Consider the following 16,842-nt stretch of genomic DNA (forward strand, 5'->3'; position numbering starts at 1 on the left):
AAAATTGCGACACTTGTAATTTCGACTGCATTTGGGTCTTCACGATGGCGATGCAACACGAAACCTGAATGGAGACCCCGAAACTTATTCATGACATCAAAAACTGCATTTTTCAGCACCCTGGCCTGATCCTCCTTGCACCCTGTTGTCCCTGGAGGTGGGACCATGGCGCCCAGTGCCCTGGTCCTTCAGGACCAGGGTGCCCAGCGCCCTGGTCCCCTAGGACCATGGCGCCCAGTGCCCTGGTCCCCCAGGACCATGGCGCCCAGCGCCCTGGTCCCTGGCCCTATTTTGGGCCCGGTCTCTTATGGGGCATCGGGTCTTTATGTTTGCAATTCGGGAAATAATGTTTCCTGGTCGGCCTAAGGTCGGAAAAATCAGTCTATCAACCCTAATTGACAAGTATATAAACTACATTTCCTCTCCCATTTTGAAAGATGGGAAAAGAGGTGAAAGTGATATTCAAGCATTCAAGCATTCAAGCATTCAAGCATTCCTTCAAGCAATTGATCATTCTAAGTCTCCATTCAAGGCTAAGTGTTGCATTCAAGACAAGGATTCAACCATTGAAGAGGAGATCACATATTACATATAACATACAACATACAACAACATTTACACCTTCGCATGTAAGAATACAAACATTCTTACAACAAGGTACTAGTACTTGTTTTGCATTACAATCATTTACATTTACAACATTCTCATTTCTTGGTTAATTCCAAAATTGAGGTTTGACCTAAAGGCAAACCCCTAGTCCCTAACCCCCCAATCGTCTTCACTTTTCTGTGTGTAGGTTGCAGGTACGCAGCTGTAATTGAAGATCTGGAATCCTTGTGCAGAGACGAACACATGTGTCTTTTGAGTCAACATGAGAGAGACCAAAAGAGATCTCAATGCTTTGCATCGTCCTCAAGTAGACAACACTAAGGACAATGAATAGAAGAATGAGAATAACACATAGAAGAAGTAACAAAAGAGAGGAGGAGATAGTCTGCTATGCTAATGAAACTAGTCTAGCACGTCATCTACCCCCCGATCTTGCTGTTCAATGTTTCGGGAAGGCAGGGAACACGCTAGAGGAGGAACATTCAACACAGCAGATGGAGCTATCACAAGATCCAAACAAGGGCTATGTTCATGTTCCAAGCCACATTGTTCTTGTCTAGGAGCTAGGATAAGTGCTTTAGAAAATTCGTTAGATAAATGGTTATCAACATCAACAAGTTCATATTCACTATCAAAAGCAAGAGAAGTAACATTTTCATCTATATCATCATCAAGATTTATAAAAATAGGGTCTTTAACTCGCACAGGATCAAGACCATCATGCATCTTATGTTTTGGAGATTTTGGAGAAGATGGAATAATGCTTGTTGAAGGTGTTTTTGGGGATTGTAAAGTTTGAGAAGCAACTGCTTGAGCTCTAAGACAACGCTTTCATCGACGTTCACGTGCAGAATGATTTCATCTAGTCTTAGTAGGAAGTGGAGAAGATTGAGGAGGAGGAATGTTCTCATCCTTATCACTTGGGTGTTTAGGTTGTGGTCTCTTAGGTTGGATAATAGGAGAAGAAGAAGGTCTATTCTCTCTATAAAAAGAAGGAGGAGGAACTACTCCGTATAAAGGAGGAATATTTGGTTTAGGAAGGAGACCAAGTCCATCATGACGAGGAGGTATAGGTCTACTTTTAGAAAGTTTATTAGGCATAGACAAATTCACATCCATAGGGATGGGTTGGGAATCTTCTTGAGGAAAGACATTAGTTTTATCTTTCAAAGGAAGAACTTCCTTCTCAAGGACGATAGGAATATCAAGTTTGGGTGTTCTAGGTTCACTTAGAGATAGGATCATATCTGTTTTCCACTTTTGATAAGATTTGAAAAGATGATCACTTCGCGGAGGAAGAGATTGGAATTGTTTAGGCCAAAAATAATCAATAGGAACGCTAGAAGTTCTTTCAGCTGGTTTAAAGAGACTATGATTGACAGTAACAACTTCACCATTATGGGGAAATTTCAAACACTTGTGAATAGGAGAAGCAATAGCTTTCATGGAAGATAGCCAAGGATAGCCTAGCTTCACACGAAATTGTTTGGCTGAAAAGCTGTCAAAAATGCTGAAAATGCTGTCTGACAAAGGGACCAGGGCGTCCAGCGCCCCTGTCCCATGGACCAGGGCACCCAACGCCCCTGTCCTGGCAAGACCAAGGCGCCCCACGCCCCTGTCCTGGCAAGACCAAGGCGCCCCACGCCCCTGTCCTGGTCTTTTTCTCTGAAATTTGGTGGGAAGGTCGGTCTCAGTCTGCTTCTCCCGGATCTGCAACCTGCGGCATCGTCCGAGTCCCGAAACCTGCACTTATATCTGAAAAGGTGTTTTGGGCGGCTATATAGGGTTTTGCCTTAGTCAAACCCCCGCTTCAGTGATTTCCACCTCCACGAATAGCCAAGTTGTATTGTAAAAGTAATGTGTGTGCAGACCTTGTGTGTGTGCAAGATCCTAAAATGCAAATAAGCAAACTAGAGCAACCTAGAAAGTAAACCCTAATTGCTTATAAATGATAATGTAAATGCTCCAAATCAAGATGCAAAGTGATATAAAGCATGAATACAAATGATGTAATGAAGCTTATGCAAAGACATGAAAACAACATGAAATCATACCCAACCCCAAGGGAGGGGTACAAGCCAATCTTCAGTCAGTGATCCCTTATTGCTCTTCAAAGCCTTCAAAGCCCTAAATGGATGAATGAAATTGATAAATTCTTGATAGATGGATGTTGAATGTTGTTGAAGTCTTCAAAGATCTGCTCTTTCACTGCATATGAGGTTCCTGAAAACCAAAATTCGGATCCTTTCAAATGAAGAAAGAGAGCTCTTATATATGAAACCCTAGGTCTTAATTTCGTCTTTTGGCCGACCTAGAGATTGAATCTCCTGCCAATTTCTTGGGGTTAAGCTTTATTTTATGATTGGATCGCGCTCCTAAAATTTTGGGAAAAATGTCCGAGACCATGTGCACTCCGGGTGCCATGGTCCCGACAACTTTTCACCAAATTTTCAGGGCCGTCAGATATGATGATTTTAGAGAGAATCCCGAAGTTACAGGTGATTTCGAGATGTTTTGACCCCCGAAATCAAGCCCCCAAGCTCGAAATAGGACCTAATTAGGGTTTTTGATTAAATGATGTATTGGAGGAATAAAATGAAAAGGGCACACTTTAATGAAAGGGCCCAAGTTTATGATGTAGGAGATGATAAAATAGAACCTTAGACCTAATTAATTTAATTAATTAAGTGCTAAAGGGGAAATGTAATGCAAAATGCAAAATGCGCCAAGACGGGTGCTAAACTAGGTGTGAAATTGTACCACCCTAGCAAGTGCGTACAATTTACGACGCTACATTTAGCCCCCACTTTAGCGGTCATATGAACACTACGTGCATATGCAAGCTAAAGTACAGAAAAGTAAACATTATTTGAAAAAGGATATATCCATAAGTCTATCGAATGAAGCCCCCAACGGTATCTGCAGTACACAGTTAGGAACCGCACCCTACAAAACACACGTTAGATCACAAAATCACCTAATGCTTACTAAGGAAGGTGATGAAAATTCGAGGGTAGCTATATGCCCCCCCCTGTTTCGGCTTGCTAATTTTAGTGAGTTGAAACAGGGTATCATGTTTACCACTTCGAATTGTTAAAGAATATTGATGACAAATGCTCACAAGAAGATTTGATATGAGATCAAAAACTAATGGAGAATCATTTGGTAAGAAACAGGACTAAATCTCAATTCCAACACAACAAAGAGTGTGAGGATTTGAGAGTTCTCTGACACAAGATGAAGGATGTAAATGGAAACAAAATGCAAAGAGAAGAGAAGAAAGGAAAAAAAAGCATGAATACACACATTGGTGATCCCTGAGAAGAATAGTGAGAGAGAAAACATGGACTTCTCGCCCCTAGATCTTGTCTAGGTGATCCATAGGAAAAAGGACATGGAAAACTAGCCCCTAGAGTCTGTCTAGGTGATCCATGTAAGGGAGGAGAGTGAGAAAGTCTAGCCTTATGCCACTAGTTCCACTCAACCTCGTGCATGTGTGTGTAAGGGAAAAAAGCGAGACTAGGTTAACATGCCCTAATCCTACCTTTTGACACACATTACGGAATACGAAAGAGCCTAGAGGTATCACACAATTGGCTACTTCTTCTTGTGAAAGAGAGAGCCACGAGCTACCTATTAGGATTTCTATTCCTTTGTTGAAATTGGAGGATCAAATGATGCAAGTTCAAGTCCTAATCCCAAAATGCAAGTACAAACGAATAACAAGATTGCAGAATTGAGATTAAACAATGAACAACTGTAAACACAAGGACAAAACAAGAATGCAGATGCGTACCCGGAGTCAAAATCTGATTGAAAATGTTCGGGACGGGGGCGCGGGCGCCACTGTCCTGATTCTGTCCTGAAAACTGCACCTGAAACTGCTGTTTTGCACTCTGGAAAATTGTCAGAAATGTTGAAAAATGTTGTCTGTCCGAAGGACCACGGTGCCTAGCGCCTCTGTCCCAGGGACCAGGGCACCCAGTGCCCTTGTCCTGGTAGGACCAGGGCGCCCAGCGCTCCTGTCCAGGTCTTTTGCTCTGCAATTTGATGTGGAGTGCTGTCTCGACCTGCTTTTCCTGGATCTGTCACCTGCGGCGTCGTCCGAGTCCCGAAACTTGCACTTATATCTGAAAATGGTATGGGCGGCTATATAGGGTTTTGCCTTAGTCAAACCCCCGCTTCGGTGATTTCCACCTCCACGAATAGCCAAGTTGTATTGTAAAATGTATTGTGTGTGCAGACCTAGTGTGTGTGCAAGGTCCTAAAATGCAAGAAAGCAAACTAGAGCAACCTAGAAAGTAAACCCTAATTGCTTGTAAATGATAATGTAAATTCTCTAAATCAAGATGCAAAGTGATATAAAGTATGAATAAAGGATATATTGAAGCTTATGCAAAGACATGAAAACAACATGAAATCATACCCAACCCTCAAAGGAGGAGTACAAGCCAATCTTCAGTCGGTAATCTCCTATTGTTCTTCAATGTCTTCCAAGCCCTAAATGGATGAATGAAATTGATAAATGCTTTATAGAAGGATGTTGAATGTTGTTGAAGCCTTCAAAGATCTGCTCTTTCGCTGCATATGAGGTTCCTGAAAACAAAAATCGGATCCTGTCAAATGAAGAAAGAGAGCTCTTATGTATGAAACCCTAGGTTGTAATTTCATCTTTTGGCCGACCTAGAGATTGAATTTCCCGCCAATTTCTTGGGGTTAAGCTTTATTTTGTGATTGGATTGTGCTCCTAAAATTTCAGGAAAAATGTCCGGGACCATGTGCACTTCGGGCGCCACGGTCCCGACAACTTTTCACCAAATTTTCAGGGTCGTCGGATATGATGATTTTAGAGAGAATCCCGAAGTTACAGGTGATTTCGAGATATTTTGACCCCCGAAACCAAGCCCCCAAGCTCAAAATAGGACTTAATTAGGGTTTTTGATTGAGTGATGTATTGGAGGAATAAAATGAAGAGGGCACACTTTAATGAAAGGGCCCAACTTTATGATGTAGAGGACGATGAAATAGGACCTTAGACCTAATTAATTTGATTAATTAAGTGCTAAAGGAGAAATGCAATGCAAAATGTAAAATGCACTAAGGCGGGTGCTAAACTAGGTGTGAAATTGTACCACCCTAGCAAGTGCGTACAATTTACGACGCTACACATACATTTGTAATCCTTTGACATTTTTATATATACAGAAGTTGATATTCGATCATATAAATTGTTGCTCATCTGTGCGTGGTGTTATCATGGAAATCTTTAATCTTCATTCCAATAATTAACAATGGTTAATAATGGCTATTTAATGAACAATACAATTCATTTCATTTCATTTCATCGTAAGTGTTGTTTTTATAATGAATAATATAATTCATTTAATGAACAATACAATACAATTTATGAACAATACAATTCATTTAATCAACAATACAATACAATTCATTCAATGAACAATACATTTCATGAACAATACAATTCATTAAATGAACAATACAATACAATTCATTTAATGAAAAATACTTGATATAATTATTTATTATCCTATGCATGGTTCTATTTTTCCCCCCACCTCGATCGAACGCTCAGAGTTTTATTAGGGCAGCAATTTTTTGGTTGGCAAAAAAATCATCAGTCTCACTCAATGGAATGTTGTCGCATGGGGAATTTCTCATTTTGCTCGTCACGATGATGAACCGTCGGCTCTGACATGTCTAGTTAGGCATTATTACCCTACACATGCTCCTATTTCCCCCCCCCCACTTGATTGAATGCTTGGGGTCATACCCTACCAGCGTCGTCCCTTGAGCATCCTAAGTGCTCAAAATTGTCAAACTTTGATAGGCCCTAACTCAGAATCCGTGGCACCTGCGAATGTTTCATTTAAACCTATGGGACCACAAGAGGGGTCCCTACAAAATCCTATCTCGGTTTTTCAAGTTTCCCTACGGTTTTATTAGGGCAGCAATTTTTCGGTTGGCAAAAAAATTGTCAGTCTCACTCAATGGAATGTTGTCGCGTGGCCGATTTCTTGTTTTGCTCATCGCGATGACAAACCGTCAGCTCCGACATGTCTAGTTAGGCATTATTACCCTACACATGCTCCTATTTTTCCCCCCCAATCGATCGAACGCTCGAGGTCATACCCTACTGACGTCGTCCCTTGAGCACCCTAAGTGCTCAAAATTGTCAAACTTTGACGAGCCCTAACTCGGAATCCGTGGCACCTGCGAATGATCCATTTGAACCTATGAGGCCACGAGAGGGGTCCCTACAAAATCCTATCTTGGTTTTTCAAGTTGCCTTACGGTTTTATTAGGGTAGCAATTTTTCGGTTGGCGAAAAAATCGTCAGTCTCACTCAATGGAATGTTGTCGCATGGTCGATTTCTCGTTCTACTCGTCGCGATGAAGAATTGTCAGCTCCGACATGTCCAATTAGGCATTATTACCCTACGCATGCTCTTATTTTGCCCCCCCACTCGATCGAACACTTGGGGTCATACCCTACCGGCGTCGTCCCTTAAGCGCCCTAAGTGCTCAAAATTGTCAAACTTTGACAGGCCCTAACTCGGAATCTGTGGCACCTGTGAATGATCCATTTAAACCTACGAGGCCATGAGAGGGGTCCCTACGAAAGCCTATCTCAGTTTTTCAAGTTGCCCTATGGTTTTATTAGGGCAGCAGTTTTTCGGTTGGCGAAAAAATTGTCAGTCTCACTCAATGGAATGTTGTCACATGGCCGATTTCTCATTCTGCTCATCGCGATGACGAACCATCGGCTCTGACATGTCTAGTTAGGCATTATTACCCTACGCATGCTCCTATTTTTCCCCCCCACTTGATCGAACGCTCAGGGTCATACCTTACCGGCATTGTCCCTTGAGCGCCCTAAGTGCTCAAAATTGTCAAACTTTGACGGGCCCTAACTCAGAATTTGTGGCACCTGCGAACTATCTGTTTGAACCTACAGGACCACGAGAGGGGTCCCTACAAAATCCTATCTCGATTTTTCAAGTTGCCCTACAGTTTTATTAGGGCAGCAATTTTTCGGTTGGCGAAAAAATCATCAGTCTCACTCAATGGAATGTTGTTGCGTGGCCGATTTTTCATTTTGCTCATCGCGATGATGAACCGTTAGCTCCGACATGTCCAGTTAGGCATTATTACCCTACACATGCTCCTATTTTGCCCCCCCACTTGATCGAACGCTCGGGGTCATACCCTACCGACATCATCCCTTGAGCGCCCTAAGTGCTCAAAATTGTCAAACTTTGATGGGCCCTAACTCAAAATTTGTGGCACCTGCGAACAATCCGTTTAAACCTACGGGGCCACGAGAGGGATCCCTATGAAAGCCTATCTCGGTTTTTCAAGTTGCCCTACGGTTTTATTAGGGCAGCAATTTTCGGTTGGTGAAAAAATCATCAGTCTCACTCAATGGAATGTTGTTGCGTGGCCAATTTCTCGTTTTGCTCATCACGATGATGAACCGTCGGCTCTGACATGTCTAGTTAGGCATTATTACCCTACGCATGCTCCTATTTTTCCCCCCCACTCGATCAAACGCTCGGGGTCATACCCTACTGGCATCGTCCCTTGAGTGCCATAAGTGCTCAAAATTGTCAAACTTTGATGGGCCCTAACTCAGAATCCATGGCACCTGCGAATGATCTGTTTGAACCTACGGGGCCACGAGAGGGGTACCTATGAAAGCCTATCTTAGTTTTTCAAGTTGCCCTATGGTTTTATTAGGGCAGCAATTTTTCGGTTGGCGAAAAAATTGTCAGTCTCACTCAATGGAATATTGTTGTGTGGCCGATTTCTCGTTCTGCTCGTCGTGATAACAAACCGTTGGCTCTGACATGTCCAGTTAGGCATTATTACCCTACGCATGCTCCTATTTTACCCCCCCACTCGATCGAACGCTCAGGGTCATACCCTACCAGCATCATCCCTTGAGCGCCCTAAGTGCTCAAAATTGTCAAACTTTGATGGGCCCTAACTCAGAATTCGTGGCACCTGTGAATGATCTATTTGAACCTACGGGGCCACGAGAGGGGTCCCTACGAAAGCCTATCTTGGTTTTTCAAGTTGCCCTACAGTTTTATTAAGGCAACAATTTTTGGGTTTGAGAAAAAATCGTCAGTCTCACTCAATGGAATGTTGTCGCGTGGCCGATTTCTCCTTCTGCTTGTCATGAAAACAAACCATCAGCTTCGACATGTTTAGTTAGGCATTATTACCCTACGCATGCTCCTATTTTGGCCCCCCACTCGATCGAACGCTTGGGGTCATACCCTACGCATATGACATCCATGAAGGGATATGAAAGGATATTTTGTAAACAATCAGAAACCTTTAATGATAATCAAGTTGAAGCCTTGAGATTTATGCAATATGGTTCAAGTCCAAAACTGTACCCTAAAGCCACACACTCTTCCCTCTCCCAGCATACAGTAATGAGTCACGAGTTAACATAGAATTTGGAAGGATTCGACGAGAGCGTTTTGATTTTACTTACGTCTTGTGTATTATAATATAGACCAATTTGCCAATGTGACATCTTCATATGAGAGAAAAGCTTCATTTTATCTCAATACAGTTGTACCTATTTCATTATTAGAAAAAATAAATAAGTTCTACACTAAACTGCAATAAATAAATTAGTATCCTCTATATTATGGATTTGAATTGATGTTCTCAATTAGTTATTATTCCTACACCTCACACTCACAAGATTAATAATGAAATGACATTTATGATTCATCCAATGCTGACAAAGTCTAATCAAAGTTCAACTTCAAGATGTATACAACATATCATATTCAACTTCAAGATGCATACAACTTACCATATTCAAGCTCATGCCAACCAGCACTTGGATATTGTTATATGTCGATTAAAGTACAATATATGTAATAAAACTATATAGTCTTACAAAAAAGCCACCATAGACCATCTATGTCAATTAAAGTACAATTCATTTGTAACAAGGGCACACTCACAATGTGAAGTTGCAAAGCCCTATGAGAAGCATCAAAATAGAAATTTACTAATCTGACTCATACTACTGTCAAAAGCATCAAAGATGCTACTGCTAGAGAACACCATGCTCCATCGTGGAGAAAATATTAGATGCATCTGATGTCAGCGTCTGAAAATCAAAGAATGTTATTCAATTGCCAAAATCTAACTGACTTTATTTTATAAACCATTAATGAATAAAAATAGACAAGGTTACTTGAGTGAAAGTTCGATGACCACCTTGACTAGTCAATGTCAAATGTTTGATTCAATAGATCATCTGTCATGATAATTTGATCCACTACAGTTGTGTCTTGGCCACATGCATTTGAATCATCTTCATGGTAATAAACACAACAAGACCCACAATTTAATCTCATTAATGCACAAAGGAATATGTACCATCACCAAGAGAGGGCCTTGTCAATGACGAATGAGCTAGCATGAACCTGTATTTTTAAGAATTGTTAGTCTACACATAAATTGCATGGATGAACATAAGTGGTGTTGCAAAAATACGTCCCTTCCAATTATATCGAGTGTACTCACTATGTGCATGCTAAAACCGTGTTGCCCCAAAAAAATGTTCATCAATAGACCTGCATTTTGAACACATCCTTAATATACACGTAACAAACTTGAACATTAAGGTTTAATGATCATTGTTTGAAATGAAATGCATGATAAAAAAATAAGGCACCATTAAAGACCTACTACTCAAGTGTGCCTGAAGGGTCATCTCTTTGTTTAAGAGTATCCAGTATTGCTTCATGATCAACAGTAGTCACTGTCCATAGCTCTTTGGTCTTCGGTTTTGCTTGATGCTTCAACAACTTGAATTTTGTAGCTATAATAAGGTGTGAATACATTATAATGGTTTTGTGTCTCTCATAGTCTTCAAATGTAGGTATGTCATTCTTTCTAATCATGTATGTTCGCAACCAAGTTCCCACAACAACAACTGAACCTGTAGGATATGTGAACCCATCATCATCTGTCACTAGTTGTGTTAGCTTTTGTTTTCCCTGTACACATCGTGCCAACCAATATTCTGATCTCTCTTCATTCCCTTGCGGTGCACCAACTGCAAAAACATGTCCTGGTTGTACAAGATCTGATAGACGATCATACTCAAGTGAACTTTCTATGTCATCATTTGACAAGGATATTGTTTGAGATAAAGGAGTTAGATAGTGGGGAACCCACGTATCAACCCACTCACTTGACTCACACTGATCCCAATCACACTGAAGACAACTTTGACAAAAACAAGCCAATGCTCATGTCCAAATGGTCCATGTACTTGCATCTGAGCTGAGAAATGAATGCATCTTTGAAGAATCTTTAATTGTTTGACAATCCAATCTATCTCCCACTGTTCCCTCCTCAACCAACCAAAAGAATCTTCTCACTACTGAATCAAGAGTACCTCCATGTGATAATGTTGAACTACACCAATCAACAATAGAACGTGCATCAGAGAAATTTGCACCTGAAATCCTCAATTGCTCCTTAACTAGAGCTCTCTTCAAACATGCACCTGCTCCATCATGCTCTCCCTTCCCATGCCTTGCCTAAAAAAAACACCAAATATGAGGTATACGCCTCTCCACATGCATTCTACTCAACCAATAAAACATACGGGCATTCTTGAATTGACCTGTACAGTTATCTAACCATATTATATGTCGATCAATTGCAATATCTTTCTCATGCAAGAACTCAAAAAAAATATCGAAAGAATGTTGCACATACTCGAAGGAGTGTGATCTATCATCATTCATATAAAAATGATACTCCTTGATTATCTTCCTGTCCTCTTCTATACTATCAGGAGCATGTCTATATGTAATGTGAATAAAAATAGCAATCTGGACTGAATTGTAGTACTGAGACTGTACCTCATTCTGTGGTTGCAATGTATAGTTCTCTGCAAAATCAACCACCGATACAATAGTGCCAATTGGGAAAGAGTTCTTACACATCCCGAACTATTGATCCAACCATTGAGACCTATGGGTGTGCCTTGCATACTTGTAGAAAAGATTTTCCTTAAAATCCAAAATAAAATTAGCAATACTCACTTCTCTTGAGACTAATTCGCATCTAGAACCTTCACCTCCACTCTTCAAATTATATTTCACTATCTCGTATCTTTTTTTCTCAACATAATTATTTCCAAACTCGTGTTCGCTGCCCTCATGAAAACATGAAACAAACTTTGACAACCCACTGCATTCTGAGCACTTCTCATTCAAATAATCATTTCTATAGAAATAGCAGCCATCATCTCTAGGGCATAAAAATAGATCTTGCAAGTCTCTTGATGATCTCGGAAATAGCATTGCACCACACTCCTGCAACATCTCATTAGTATGCATCGTAGAACGAATATGACATAAAAGTTCATGGTACATTGAAAACTCCACATGGTACTTGCAACAACAGGTATTGCGAATCTTAAGAGGAACACAATAAAATGGTTTCAAAGATTCAAAGGCCCTTTGTGATATTTTCAAAGTTGGATGTAATTCACAAAAAAAATTGTACAACATTGTTTGGCTTGATTCCAAGAAATGTTTGGGATGCGGTGTGCAGTCTTGGTTGCCAATTCTTAATTTCAAAACGTCCTTTACATTGGGTGACACTCTAGAATTAGAGTGCCAAAATTGTTGAATCTCTTCCTTCACATTGTCAGTCAACTTTCTATCAACACGTGGAAGCCTCCCACCAAATGACCATGTATCTTGTTGAAGTGGATCGTCAAGTCTTTATCTTCGTGCAAGTGCTCTATCCAAAGTTTTATGGTTTATGTTAAAATCAACACAAGTTTGTCTCATTTGACGAGCCTTCCTCAATTGATGGCTTACTAAGGAGGTTGTAATCACTCTTTGAGCGGCTCTCTTATCTCTTTCTTTGGTATTATTTCCAATAGAATTGAGAGCGTCAAATAGATTTTTTGCAATAATAGAATTTCTCTCCGTCTTCTTGTTCATATGAATCTTCAATTTGTTTAGCAATGGTCTCATCTTTATCATCTTTAGCAATTGAACAAAGAGTTGGCATTGCTCGGTCAATGTCTTATTGCTAAAATTTTGGTTGAAAAGTTTTGTAGCCCACAACCGAATGGTTCTTGTTGACCTCTTGCCTTCAAGATTCGCAATAATGTTCTCATCGATTTCAAATAACCATTTTGGGGTTCTTGAAGGTCTTGGATTTGGAATTTTTCTTTCATCCATGAGAGGGTCTTCATTTCTAAAGTAATTAGGTGTTACATATGGTTCACTTGGTGAGGCAATTCCACCTTCAATGTTAAATTTTTCCACATTTTCATCTCCTATGTCAAAATTTTCCACATGTTGAGCATTTTCATTATCACTTTTAACATTTTCAAAATTTTCAAAATTTTTACTTTCAAAATTTACATTTTCATTTTCAATAACTTGTGGCACATTTTCAATTTCAATTTCCTCTTCAGTTGAAGTAACATTAGCAATATTTAACATACCTTGTCTTCTCCTCCTATGACATTCTCTATCTCTTTCTCTATACACTTCAACTTGGTCATTTGAAAGTGTTCTTTTGCGTTTAGACTTCCGACGACTACTACTCCCCATTTCCCTCCACACATATGCTCCTTCGTGATTGACAATGTAAGTTTTCACTTTAAGAATCTCCCAAAAGCACAAATTTGTCTCCAGCTGTCTAAAACCCCGTGATCCTCGACTAAAAACATAGGACCCAGACTGTCGGCCGTTGGAATCTACAGAATGGCCCACAAACCCTTTTTTTCTTGGTTTTTAGTACTAAAATCAGATATCGGATTTTATCCGATATCCAATTTTTGTACAAAAATATGTGGTCCCCCAAAAAAATTCCCGTTGCTACCATTTATGAACTAAACTGCCACATGGCAGAAATCTGATATCCGATTAAATCGGATATCGGATTTTATTGGTCATATTTTAGAGAGAGAGAGGGATAGAATACAAGGAGAGAGAGAGAGAGAGAGAGAGAGAGAGAGAGAGAGAGAGAGAGAGAGAGAGAGAGAGAAGGAGATATGATTTGGTGTCTTAAGACCCCTAATATTATGATTTCGTGTCTTAAGGGGTCCTATGGTGTCGTTAGGGGTCATATGGTGTCTTGTGACACCATCAGACCCCTTAAGACACCAAATCATGTCGTTAGGGGTCATATTGTGTCCTACGACCTCGTAAGACACAATATGACCCCTAATGTTATGATTTGGTGTTTTAAGGGGTCATATGGTGTCCATAGGGGTCATATGGTGTCTTGGGACACCATAGGACCCCTTAAGACACAATATGACCCCTTATGACACAATATGACCCAAAGCGACCCAATATGGCACCATTAGGGGTCATATGGTGCCCTAAGAGGTCATAAGGGTTCATGGGACACCATATGACCCCTATGGACACCATATGACCCCTAAAGACACCATTGGACCCCTTAAGACACCAAATCATGTCGTTAGGGGTCATATTGTGTCCATAGGGGTCATATGGTGTCCCATTAACCCTTATGACCTCTTAGGGCACCATATGACCCCTAATGGCACCATATTGGGTTGCTTTGGGTCATATTGTGTCCTAAGGGGTCATATTGTGTCTTAAGGGGTCATATGGTGTCTCAAGACACCATATTACCCCTAACGACACCATAGGACCCCTTAAGACACCAAATCATAACAATAGTCATATTGTGTCCTACGACCCCGTAAGACACAATATGACCCCTAATGTTATGATTTGGTGTCTTAAGGGGTCCTATGGTGTCTTTAGGGGTCATATGGTGTCTTAGGACACTATATGACCCCTTAAGACACAATATGACCCCTTAGGACACAATATGACCCAAAGCGACCCAATATGGTGTCATTAGGGTTCATATGGTGCCCTAAGAGGTCATAAGGGTTCATGGGACACCATATGACCCCTATGGACACCATATGACCCCTAACGACACCATCGGACCCCTTAAGACACCAAAATCACGTCATTAGGGGTCATATTGTGTCCTACGACCTCGTAAGACACAATATGACCCCTAACGACATGATTTGGTGTCTTAAGGGGTCCGATGGTGTCGTTAGGGGTCATATGGTGTCCCATCAAACCTTATGACCTCTTAGGACACCATATGACTCCTCATGACACCATATTAGGTTGCTTTGGGTCATATTGTGTCCTAAGGGGTCATATTGTGTTTTAAGGGGTCCTATGGTGTCCCAAGACACCATATGACCCCTAACGACACCATAGGACCCCTTAAGACACCAAATCATGTTGTTAGGGGTCATATTGTGTCTTACGAGGTTGTAGGATACAATATGACCCCTAACGACATGATTTGGTGTCTTAAAGGGTCCTATGGTGTCGTTAGGGGTCATATGGTGTCCCATGAACCCTTATGACCTCTTAGGACACCATATGACCCCTAATGACACCATATTGGGTCATTTTGGGTCATATTGTGTCCTAAGGGGTCATATTGTGTCTTAAGGGGTCCTATGGTGTCCCAAGACACCATATGACCCCTATGAACACCATAGGACCCCTAACGACACCAAATCATGTCGTTAGGGGTCATATTATGTCCTATGACCCCGTAAGACATAATATGACCCTTAATGACATGATTTGGTGTCTTAAGGGGTCCTATGGTGTCGTTAGGGGTCATATGGTGTCTTGTGACACAATAGGACCCCTTAAGACACCAAATCGTGTCATTAGGGGTCATATTTACACCATAGGACCCCTTAAGACACAATATGACCCCTTAGGACACAATATGACCCAAAGTGACCTAATATGGTGTCATTAGGGGTCATATGGTGCCCTAAGAGGTCATAAGGGTTCATGGGACACCATATGACCCCTATGGACACCATATGACCCCTAATGACACCATAGGACCCCTTAAGACACCAAATCATGTAGTTAGGGGTCATATTATGTCCTACGACCCTGTAAGACACAATATGACCCCTAACGACATGATTTGGTGTCTTAAGGGGTCCGATGGTGTTGTTAGGGGTCATATGGTGTCCATAGGGGACATATGGTGTCCCATGAACTCTTATGACCTCTTAGGACACTATATGACCCCTAATGACACCATATTGGGTCGTTTTGGGTCATATTGTGTCCTAAGGGGTCGTATTGTGTCTTAAGGGGTCCTATGGTGTCCCAAGACACCATATGACCCCTATGGACACCATATGACCCCTAACGACACCATATGACCCCTTAAGACACCAAATCATAACATTAGGGGTCATATTGTGTCTTACGGGGTCATAGGACACAATATGACCCCTAACGACATGATTTGGTGCCTTAAGGGGTCCTATGGTGTCGTTAGGGGTCATATGGTGTCCATAGGGGTCATATGGTGTCCCATGAACCCTTGTGACCTCTTAGGACACCATATGACCCGTAATGACACCATATTGGGTCGTTTTGGGTCATATTGTGTTCTATGACCCCTAACGACACCATAGGACCCCTTAAGGCACCAAATCATGTCGTTAGGGGTCATATTGTGTCCTACGACCCCGTAAGACACAATATGACCCCTAATGACATGATTTGGTGTCTTAAGGGGTCCTATGGTGTCGTTAGGGGTCGTACGGTGTCTCGTGACACCATAGGACCCCTTAAGACACCAAATCATGTTGTTAGGGGTCATATTTACACCATAAGACCGCTTAAGACACAATATGACCCCTTAGGACATAATATGACCCAAAGCGACCCAATATGGTGTCATTAGGGGTCATATGGTGTCCTAAGAGGTCATAAGGGTTCATGGGACACCATATGACCCCTAACGATACCATAGGACCCCTTAAGACACCAAATCATGTCTTTAGGGGTCATATTATGTCCTACGACCTCGTAAGACACAATATGACCCCTAACAACATGATTTGGTGTCTTAAGGGGTCCAATGGTGTCGTTTGGGGTCATATGGTGTCCCATGAACCATTATGATCTCTTAGGAAACCATATGACCCCTAATGACATAATATTGGGTCGCTTTGGGTCATATTGTGTCCTAAGGGGTCATATTGTGTCTTAAGGGGTCCTATGGTGTCCCAAGACACCATATGACCCCTATGGACACCATAGGAACCCTAACGACACCATAGGACCCCTTAAGACACTAAATCATAAC

Source organism: Cryptomeria japonica, chromosome 4 (assembly GCF_030272615.1).
Source record: "Cryptomeria japonica chromosome 4, Sugi_1.0, whole genome shotgun sequence".
Classification (NCBI taxonomy): Eukaryota; Viridiplantae; Streptophyta; class Pinopsida; order Cupressales; family Cupressaceae; genus Cryptomeria; species Cryptomeria japonica.